Here is an 11,142-nt window from a genome sequence, read left to right on the forward strand (position 1 = left end):
CGATATTATCCAGGAAGTTACGAGCCGCACCTGTCCCATCATACCTCTCCCACCCATCGGGCCACGTCGTACTCGTCGTTGCTTTTACACAGTGCCGTCGCAACATGCCTCATTCCGGCGAGCGTTCTCCGCAGTTCGCGCAGGTGCTTGAACGCTCCGAGCTCTCTCTTTTTTTCTCTCTTTTTCTCTCTCTCATTCTCTCTTGAATGTCAGAGCTGATTTTTCGCGTCCGGCGCCCCGAAAGTGGAGTCTTCCGGCTTCGACCTGTGGTTCCTCGCATCCGGTGTGTACAAGTAGAAAAGAAAAAGCAGCGGATGTAAGGTCGAGTTAGTATCGTAGGAATCTCGTGATTCCTCGAATCTCCTCGAATGGGGAGAAACGCGACGCTGGTCGAAATAATGGGCCACGAGAGACGACGAGAGCGTGACGAGACTCACGGGTCGGAGCGATCACCGAAATAGAAACGAAATAGATGCTTTTATTTTGCGCGAAACCTGCCCATATGCCGGCTCGGACTCGGGTTTCAGGTGCACGAATTACTCACCGTCCGGTTCCACGGAATTGTTGGAATACGTTGATATATCGCTGAAACGGGGTCCGTTAACCCTGCTACCTTCTTCGGCTCGTTCTAGACTGAATCATATTTTTCTCTCGGTAGAAGGTTTCAAAGGAGCTTAGAAGCGATAAGAGAAAGATCGTTATCGATACGTGTAATTTCTAGTTTTAATCTTATTCTGCACACTTTTGTTCCATCTTCAAAGGCATCTTTCGAATGAAACGAAAACGAGTTTGGGACGTAGGTAAGGAATTCGAGAATCGTAGCAGAGTCTTTTTAACTCGCGAATCTACTGGGGATACTGTGGTAGAAGGGACAGTTCGCGTATGTGTTCCAACGGTGGCACAACTCAAACAAGTTATACAAAACGCGAAGAACTAGTTGGAAGCTTATAAAACGAAATTATTTATACAACTAACTGTATAAATGTTAAACAAGATAATAGGAAAGAACGATCGAACGTTATTTTTGTAATTTTAACATGACCAACGATATAAGCGAAATTCTTTGAAATTATAATAAAATTACAGACATACTCATAGAAATTACGTAATATGTAGAATATTTTTAATAAAAAATCGGTTGAAGCGTATCGAATAGAAATTAAAGAATATTTTTCTATATTTCTGTCTTTGAAAAGCGAATACGGGCAACGTTGGTCATTGTATAATAAACAAATTTTTCGATTTATAAACAATTAAAGTTCCACAGAAACTCGACGTGCACTGGCGCCTTAATACAAATAATAGCGATGATAGGAGAATGTGGCGAATGAGTAGCATGCGAGGATAGATATAGAGGTTTCTAAAAACGGCAGCAACCGGAAAAATAAATGTCGCACCTTGTTTTACGACAAAGAATTAAGTAGGGATAGGCGCCAGTGATGTAGACGATTACGCACGGTCCGGCGAACATGGTGCCCGTCTCTCACGGGGGACAACTAGCTTTTTCCATTCGCAAACGGATATCGTTAATGCCTTCGAATTTCCATAAACGTTCGTGCAAACGAACCACAGTGACAGGTGGCTAGATACTGTCCGAGAAAGTAGACACGGAAATGCAATTAATTACTCGCCGTTGACTGAACAGTTAATCAAAATTTCCATTGACCTTTTCGAGGAATTATCAGCAACTTTCATGGCCTTTGCTCGTTCAACCTTAAAAACATTTCTTCGCGATCGTGTACATCCTTGTTTAAAGCAAAATAGCACAGCTGCTGATAATTGATGTGATAATTGACGTGATAATTCCAATTATCGGGAACACGATTAACTGAACGAATGTTTGTATTCATACAAAATAACGATGCAAAATGTATGAAAGAATTTACTTATGGAAAGAAACTGTTTACGAGAATAACGAGATAAGAGCAATCAGTGATATCGGATTGGCGTTCGTAAGTTTCTGGTGAAAATTTTGCTAAAGAAATTTGTGACGCGTCAGATAGACAATTTTTGAAAGCTTGCGTGCATTCTGAATATAATTTGGGGAAGAATTATAGAATATAGAACGAAGTAAAAATAAATACGATATAGAAAATTTAATAGTACAAACGCCGAAATTAGTCAAAGTTCAAGTTACGATTAGTGTCATTCCATTGAAAAGAACAAATTCGGTTCCTTTTCACTCGCTAATAATTAGTCTGATAACCGTTGGAATGCAAAAGTTGCGTCAGTGGTTATCGTTGAAGATGTAGAACGTATGTATCTTATGTAGATGAAGATGCGTACACGTGTAGAAGATACTGTCGAAAGTCTAGCGACTAAGTTCTAGAGAATTAAGACGACGCAACGTATGCGTCGATAGTAACGAACGTGTCGATGTAACAACGAAAGGATGAGACAATATCTTATACTTCAGGACCATAAAAAAAACATTTCGAAAAAATGGAGATGACTGAAATAACTCTACAGAGAAGGCTTAAAAAAATAAAATTGGAAACATCTTATATTAATACCTGCAACTTGCAAGTTATACGTACGCGTGACGTTACAGAGGGTTAAATCGCTTCAAGCTTTAAACTCGTGTCGACTGGTTCGAGTCAGGTTCGATAGCAAGAAAACGGGCAGAAATTTTGATGATCGGTCATTTTGACACGCGTTTCAAAGCATCGTACCGGTTCATCGGGGGTACAACGAGAGTCAGCCTCCACCGGAGACCAAGAATAGCTTGGAAACGTCTCTGCGGTTCGCGGAAGATGAATTACAGTGGAATCGTGAGTAGCCGCTTCGAAGAACGACGGCGATCGTTCTCGTCGTCGTGGTAGGAATTTCGAGCGTTGACAGCGGCGCCGTCGGGGGTTGGATCGCGGCGTCCAAAGAAAAGTATCGCGTCCTTACTTTGTACGGCATGCCTCGAACAAATCCAATGAGAAATATTTGCACGCGTGTGCCATCTTGCTTGCGTGCGCTTGTCACGATGCTCTTAATCGTGTTAATTCTTCTTTTTCCATCCTCTTTTGTTTCTTATTTCTCGGTCGTACGAATCGTGATCGGCCAGTGTGAGCCCGAAGCGTATTCGTAATGATCGGTTTCTTGGACAATGAATATTAAACGACGATTAGCAACCTTGTTTCGTTATGGTTATTACATACGCAGCTGTGCACACGCTGTCCGATTAGACTTCCAGTTTCCTTATTAGTTTATTGCTCGATGAAAGTTATAATCCTTTCGCATATAGCTGTAGAAAATTATGGATAATAAACATTCTGTTTGATGCTGTTGAGAAACTAGCTTTTACGAAACGAAAAATTGTCGTTGAGCCAGGTTGTTGGAAATAATTGGATATCTGTATATTATATGCTTGTAATCTATGGCATACTTAGGATTTTTCATATTTAATTTTTATTTCAATGCTTTGATATGTACGTGGTTAATATGAAATAGGTTTTCCTTTAGATATTTATATTAAGTATGAATTAAATACTATGAAATACTGGGATTAAGAACTTTACTGATTTCATTCTGGATTAGATTCTTAACAGCTTATAAATTCTTAATCTACTCAAACATTGATAGGTAATTTCCTTTTATTTATTCGAATTTCAACTGAACACTGGCACACCAATGTCGATACATGATATCAAATATTTTATAATAAATAATATCCAGCATATTTGACGGACATTTATCTAGATTGCAGATAGAAAATTATATTATTTACTAAGTAGCACGAAGAGTACTATATCTCTGTGCATTTTTGCGCTTTCAAACTTCCCATAAAGATCCGCCAAGTCTAATAATATCCAGCAGAACTTCAAACGCGTACAATTTCAAGTGATGTCATCCGACATATTCTGTTTCCTCGCGAGTGACATTCCTTTCCACATTGTCTTCCAGGGCGCCAGTGTTTATGTTAGACCGTCGTCCGACTCGTCCTCGCGAATGTTTCGCATGCATTACCACAGACCGTTCGGGCGACTGCCGGTGCCATCGGACACGATATGTCAAGAACGGCGCCGTGTTCCGTGCTACCGGTACAGAGAACGTGAATAATTTTCGTGTTTGGAAATAGAACGAAGCAAAAGTGCGACGCGTGTCCGCTCGCGCGACCTGTTCCGCTCCTACGCTAGTGCGGCCCGTTACGAAATGGTCATCCGCTACGGCTTATAATTTTGTAGCTTGACTCTGGAGGGACGAACGTACAGTTCGACCTGAACTCGTCGAACCGAGACCCAGCTCAGGATCGTCCGCGCCATATTTTGTTTGTTTAAGAATTTTAGGATTTAGGATTTTGGACTTTGGACTAGGATTTTCGGTGTGGGATTGGACAATTTAGAATTTTGTTTGCAAATCAGTCAGCGACTTTTAACGAGCGTACTCGTCACGAAGAAATGACAATATTTGTGCTATGACGAACCCTGCCAGTAATAAAATTAAAATAAATAAGTAAAAATATAAAACAATCGTTTCTTTATAGCTTAATTCTATATTACAACAGTCACAAATGCTCTGTGTTTTACGAGTGTATTCTTCGTCATTTACTGTTTGCTATACGTTTTAGGCACGTATTTTTACAAAGAGGTCGCAACAGTTAACTGAGTAATAATATTGTGAAACGCGTCGGTTTCGTCGCATACTAAGTTCGAATACGACTTAACCTACGAATCGATCGTGATCGATTTTTGCTTTCTGATTGGTTTAGAATGTGTATAGTTATATGTAGATGTAACGTATATTATATAACGGAATCTTTCTCAGCGATAGAATTAATATTATTAGCGAAGTTTTGAGTTTTAGATTTAGCTTTACAAGTAGTACAACTATAGAATCAATAAAAGAAACAAAATTCTTCAAGAGAGTTTCGCAAGTTATAAGCGACGAGCATTCGCTATAACAGTAAAACAAACAACGTTCACAAGTAAATTTTATAAGCTACGAGTCTCGAAATTGTTTGATGCGGGTCGTAGCTGTATTTTTATCGATATAAGAGTTGCTTGTACATTTACATACAGCCCACTGGGTGAATGGTTAATAATACAGATGTAACGAGAGAGAGAGAGCAGTTTTCAATGAATAAGTACTTGTTAATGGAGTATAAAAGAATTCTTGAGATAAGATATCGTAATATGCACATCGTTTTATTTTTTTGAAACGTTCGGATTATTTTAATCTCCTTCGTTCATAGATTTTTTCTTTAAAAAAAAAAAGATCTCATAAGGAAAAAGATTACGGTTCATTGCAACTTTTTATTCCAGTGAGATAATTGAGAATTAATAACCGCTAAAAATAGATTGCTTAATAACTGCCAATGAATTATACAACGATAAAATAGACACATACGCAACACTTAAATATAGATTCATAGTCATACGTTACTTTCTGCAGCTAATTAATTTCTACAAACGATTTAAATAATACCATTATTGCGTTATGGGAGTTAAACAACGATCGTTCGATGATACTTGAATAAAATTAATCGTATTAATCGTATCGTAAGAGTTACTTCGTCGCTATTCGATGAAACCACCTTTGCCAACCACCTGTATAAATTATCGCAGAAGAAAGAATTTCTCGAAAATGATCTTGTACAAAGGAAAACAGGATCTGGAAGAGAACAAAAATAGGACGTTATTACAAAGCCACGCGAAAACAGAATTTCTCACTGTCGTCGGGCAATCAGTTCTCTGATCGTACGAACAAAATGCCTGTTGTCTTGCACGGTGTAGTCCCAAGGGATACAAGCTAGAAATACACGCTCGTTTTGTGTGACGTGGAAGTTGAGCGAAGGGCACCTTGATCAACACTTTAATTGGACCAAGACACCGAGGCACCGAGAACGTGGACGGCCCTGGAGAATTTACCAGGCTTTACCGAATGGACGAACGATGAAGCGAGACAAAATCAGAACACGGGGCGGGGGGGAGAAGGAGGAAAAGAAGGGGGGAAATGGTGAGCGGTTGTGGAGAAAGAAAGAGGTAGAGAAAGAGAGAAAGAGCGAGGGATAGTTTGCGGAGGCCAGGCGCCTGATTACTAGCCAGCTCAGGACGCCAGACATACATAACTAAATAACTTCCTAAATTCTATATCATTTCGGAGCGGGTTCCAACGGTGAAATAACGCGTCTAGACGTCGCTGAAGAAAACGAACAACGTCGGCGGCAAAAAAAAAAAAAGAAGAGCAAACTTTAATGCATCAAGACGCTGATTTATCCTCCGAAGTCATTTTCAATATGGGCTTCGTGAAATAAATTAATGGCGCCACCGTTAGCTTGCACGGGAGGACAGGGTCGATTCAGATTTTCTTATCTGTCCAGGATACGGTGACAAATGGACGGATAATTCGAACGAGAGAGATCTTCTTCTCGTAGTTTTTATTCCTCGTTGAAACAGTTTATCGGTCATTTATGACAGATCTAATCGGATAATGGATAGACACGGATTCATTGAAACGAACGAAGATATGGTTACTGAAGAATAGGATATGTTTATTGTTAGAAAATGTGATCGATCAAATGAAACAGCTTTTCTGTTAATTTATAATTAATCTAACTGGATGAGAATAGATACAGTTATTGAGATTAGTAAAGTATAATTGATGGAGATCGATGATGGAATAGAGTAATTTATTTATTTAATTTAGTAATTATTTTGTTTATTATGAAAAAGTACTAAGTTTATAAGGTGAATTTGTATTCTTCTATCTTGTTGAATTTTTTACAATATCGCGCGATTTACAATTTTACTTCATAGTATCACATATTATCTAAAGCACGATCGATCAACAGTTCTTATTCTGTTAACAATATCAGAATGTTTTGATAGAAGAGATTTTTCGTACGAAGAAAAAGAAAACAAATATCTATACCCTCTTGCACGATAATATCAGCCTTGACAAGTTACAAGGCGTAAATTATACGTCATTACCATACAAACAGCTTTTGCAACTTTATAAATTACAGATAAAATCACCAATATTATTACTATCATTTAAAACTATTTATTTTGCGATGAATGTAATTTTATAATATGCCAAGTGTTTTAAGAAACACGTTCGTTATATATTACAGAATTGGAAATTATAAATTAACACCATTAGCCAATGATTAATTTATATTGATTACGTTAATCGACGATATAAATCTACATCGCTAATTTCGTCAAATTTTTCGAATAATATTTCAATTCTTAATGCACGATATTCTTAATTCTTTTTATCGCAATTTAACAGTTTTCTTAACCCACTTTCGTTTCCATCGCAGAATACAAACGGCGCCATAAAAGAATAATGAAATTCAAAATTCTGTTACAGGCCCGCCAATGAACCCGCAAGCGCTCGTTCCTGCGTACTGAATCTAAAATCGCGTGAGTATGTACCAAAGAAGCGTATCAGTATTATTCAGAACGGAAAGCGTCATCTAGAAAGCGACGGGGCAAATTCTTTCCTGTCCGACCAACGGACCGGTCTTCTTTAACATTCTTCCGTCATTCGACGACGTTGACACGTTGAAACGGGCGTCGTCTGCTTTACGAGAAATACATATCATGACTGAAATTCGTCGTGGAATGTTGACCCTCGGGGTGGAGTACTTGTCGGTGACTGGCGCTGGCGCTACGCAGAGGCGCTGGCGTCAGTCTGCTCGGCCGCCCGAGTAACCGCGACCGACCGGCTGACGCCCCCCGTCTTCAGACGAGTCCACCTTGCGCTTTGCTTTTGCCCCCCTCCTTGCCTGGGCTAACTTCCCCCCGTCCTTATTCGCGTCTTTCCCTCACCCTCTGTCATCGCCACCTTCCCGTCCCACATCTTATCCTGCTCCACAACGTGTTCCAGTTGCACGGATCGCGGGCCACACAAGATTTACGATCCATCGATCCTCATTTGCAAAGTTTCCCAAAAATTCGTTCCTTTCTGAATGAACGAGTAAAATAATGGCTACATTACGTATGCATTTATGGGAAATTTAAATGTATAAAAATGCATACAGAATGTATAACATGTATTTGTTATGTGTAGATATACAAGATATCTAAAGTAAAGTACTTGTTGTAATTAGACTGCGGATTTTTATGCATTTATAGGAGATTTGAAAAGAATATGGAAGAAGCATATCAAATATCCACAATATAGTGATTTCTATAATACTTGGTAGTAAAACGATTTTCTACAAAGATTCTATTTTTTTAATCTTATGCCTTAATATTTTATATATATATACATATTTTACATTGTAAAATATTTGCAAAATATTCGTAGTTCTGTTATATTATTTAGAAGATGAAATTAATTTGTATCCAAGTCTTTACTTAAGTTACGCATATAAAAATTTGAATTTGCATAAATAGTCTCATAATCCGTGATGTAATGATCATTATCGTAATTTGTTATTCTATGAAAACGTGAAGTTGTTGTTTAGTTTATAATAGGAGATGGTAGTCGTATAAAATTTTTTCGATACAATGATGCTTCGAGAATCGTTCATTTCGTACATTAATTCGTTAATCAAACATTTCTTTACCGAAATTGTTTTTAATGAATATGTATATTAGATATTTGCTCAAGCCTTTTACTTTTAATGTGGATGTTTCCATAACTTCTTGATTAGTTGGAAGGAAGTATCTTGGAAGAATTTTTTATTTCATTTCACGGATAGCTTTTCAAATGGATCTTATACAATTTGGATATTCTATTCTTGCTCTACGACTAACATATCCATAGTAGAAATGTAAAAGTAGAGAAAATGGAGATAGTAAAATTTTGAAAAGAGCGATCATAGTGCGTCTGTAGTATATGAGCGCGTGTGAGTGGCGCCTCTGACGGCGAACGCGAAAGATAATGGCGCGGCGGCGACGGCCATGTTTAACAATCTCCCTTGTGTGTTTAGTATGCTGCAGTCGGTGTATCGGCGCGCCGAGACGAGACGGACGGGACGAGACGAGCGACGGCAGCGACGAGGAGGTGGAGGAAGAGGCGGTGGAAGTCGGTGTGTGCGCTCATGACGGAGACCTCGTGCGTACCACTCAGTCGCGTCGTCGAGCGGAGCCGAGTCGAGTCGTGTTACGGCCGCAATCGTGGTTGTTCTTCGCAACAGTTTGCCCCGTGACGACGTCAGTATCTGTGCGCGAAGACAAAAACGTCCACCAGTAGAAGAATTTGAAACAGTTTGAAGTCGAAGTGTAACGTCGCGGTGAGACTCTGAATTTGATTTTTTCCCTTTGCTGCATCAATTAACTTTTTTTTACCGTACCGAAAGTTTTAAACGTGCAACCGAAGCGCTACTCTCGTTCGACCTCTCTCGCCCTCCGCGAGTTATATATCCGATCTACGTGCGCTAGCCCTCCCTACTCTCTTTTTCTTCATGTGTATTTTGCTCTCTCCTCTGTCTGTCTGTCTTGCTCACGCGTTATCCCTCCCCGTTGGTGTCTCACTCGTTCTCGCTGGCTTTCCGGGCAGCGATTTCAAGAATGTGACAGTGCGCGTCCTCGCGGTCGCCTCGCGCGAATAAGCCCGCAGGCCGGCGACGGCGATGGGTGACGAGCGACAAGTGTTACGGTGAACAGTGTGAGCAACAGTGAAGAAGTAGACGGGAGAGAAAGACGGACGATGCAAGCGGAAAATGTCACTCGGTGATACGCGTATACGGATGACGGGGAGTGATCGACGCGACAATCTCGGATTTGAGGTTAAAGTGTCGTCGTCGTCGTCGTTGTTGTTATGTGGTGCCGGTGCGCCGGCATTGGCGACGGCACGAGCAAAGGAATATCAAGAAAGAAAACGACACTATCGTATTCTACAGGGCTTAACCGCCCGAGATTCGAGGGACATTGATCAACCGTCCTGGCCTAACGTTACCAGACTCGTCTCGTAAGAGAAACGTAAACGACCAGAGAAAAAAGTCAGAGAGAGGGAGAGAGAGAGAGAGAGAGAGATTCGCAGCGATAGAAAACAATTTTTCGTAAGGCGAATCGCGCCGATATACGTATTATATACGTGCGCGTGTGTGTGTTTGTGGTTGAGTGCCGGGTCGCGAGGTTAAGACACCACATCGCTGTCGATATACACATCGTGGAAAGTCAAGAACCGGTGTCGTGTGTGCGCGCGCGACCGATTCGTGCTCTGCTACGGCCAACGGATAAGAAGTGTATCATGATACTAATAGTGCGCGTCCGTAACCCCGCTGGCGACCGTTGCACCGTGTACGTCTCTTAGGACAACGAAAGCTGACAACGTTCGCGAACTGTCGAGACAGCACAGGAATCTCTCGTGCCTTTTTTCGCTTATATACCGTACGCCACGTTCTTTCGTCGTTGAACAAATTATCGAGTATCTTTCGTCTATCGAGGGCGATAATACGATTTGACCACTAAAACACGACACGCAGATTTTCTCTAGTGTCCTCGCTAAAGTGTCATTTACTAGCGAACGACGTAAATAACGTGGTAACATTCGAGTAACGAAACAATAACAACGGGGCGTGTATAACAGAATCGTTCGAAGGAGAGTATCGCGAGAATGAAGTGGCGCTTCAGCTGATCGAGATCGTCGCAACGAATTGGCGTGTGCTCGCGTACATGTAAACGGATCGCGCGCGCGCACGCTGTTCGCGTCACCAATCAGCCGGCCAGTTTGTGTATACATACCGTGGCACATAGGTAAATGAGAGTTCAAGGTCGGTAAACGGTATTCGACCTAACCTCGTTTACTGGTTCGAAAAAGTTATCGACACGAAGAGGAAGAGACTGAAGCTGCTATCCTTCGTTATTCTACTTCGACCTACCTTGTTGCTTGCCACGCGCTATTCTCGATTGATAATATTAATTTTTTCTCTTCGAGAAAACCAAGGAAAGGACGAACAATACGGAGCATTCACGAGAACGGTAGAGAAAAGTGACGCACGTTAGGCCGTTCGAAAGCAGATTTACCGCGAAGAGAACGTTGCTGTTCGTGTCACAGAGGACTGTCACACTATTTCGGGACCGTGATCCAAAGTGCATCAAATCCGCGGAGAGCGTAAATAAATATACGCGCGTGTGCTGGCCCCGTCGGAAGTTTCTCGCTGGGGACCGTCCTCGTTCATCCGTAATCGTATGTGCGTCGACAGAAGAAGGCGGCGGTGTTTGTTTTTTTCTTGACAGAGTGTATAACCGCCGG

At 40.9% G+C, this 11,142-nt stretch overlaps 1 long non-coding RNA gene across 1 annotated transcript; it reads left to right on the forward strand.

The window, feature by feature from the left end:
• Nucleotides 1-7,304: 7,304 nt before the first annotated feature.
• Nucleotides 7,305-10,813, forward strand: LOC112213440. Its single transcript, XR_002947342.2, has 2 exons — nucleotides 7,305-7,358; nucleotides 8,876-10,813. It is a non-coding gene; the product is annotated as an uncharacterized LOC112213440 (long non-coding RNA).
• Nucleotides 10,814-11,142: the final 329 nt, after the last annotated feature.

The sequence above is a fragment of the Bombus impatiens genome, unplaced genomic scaffold (genome assembly GCF_000188095.3).
Source record: "Bombus impatiens unplaced genomic scaffold, BIMP_2.2 scf_0664, whole genome shotgun sequence".
NCBI classification, from domain to species: Eukaryota; Metazoa; Arthropoda; class Insecta; order Hymenoptera; family Apidae; genus Bombus; species Bombus impatiens.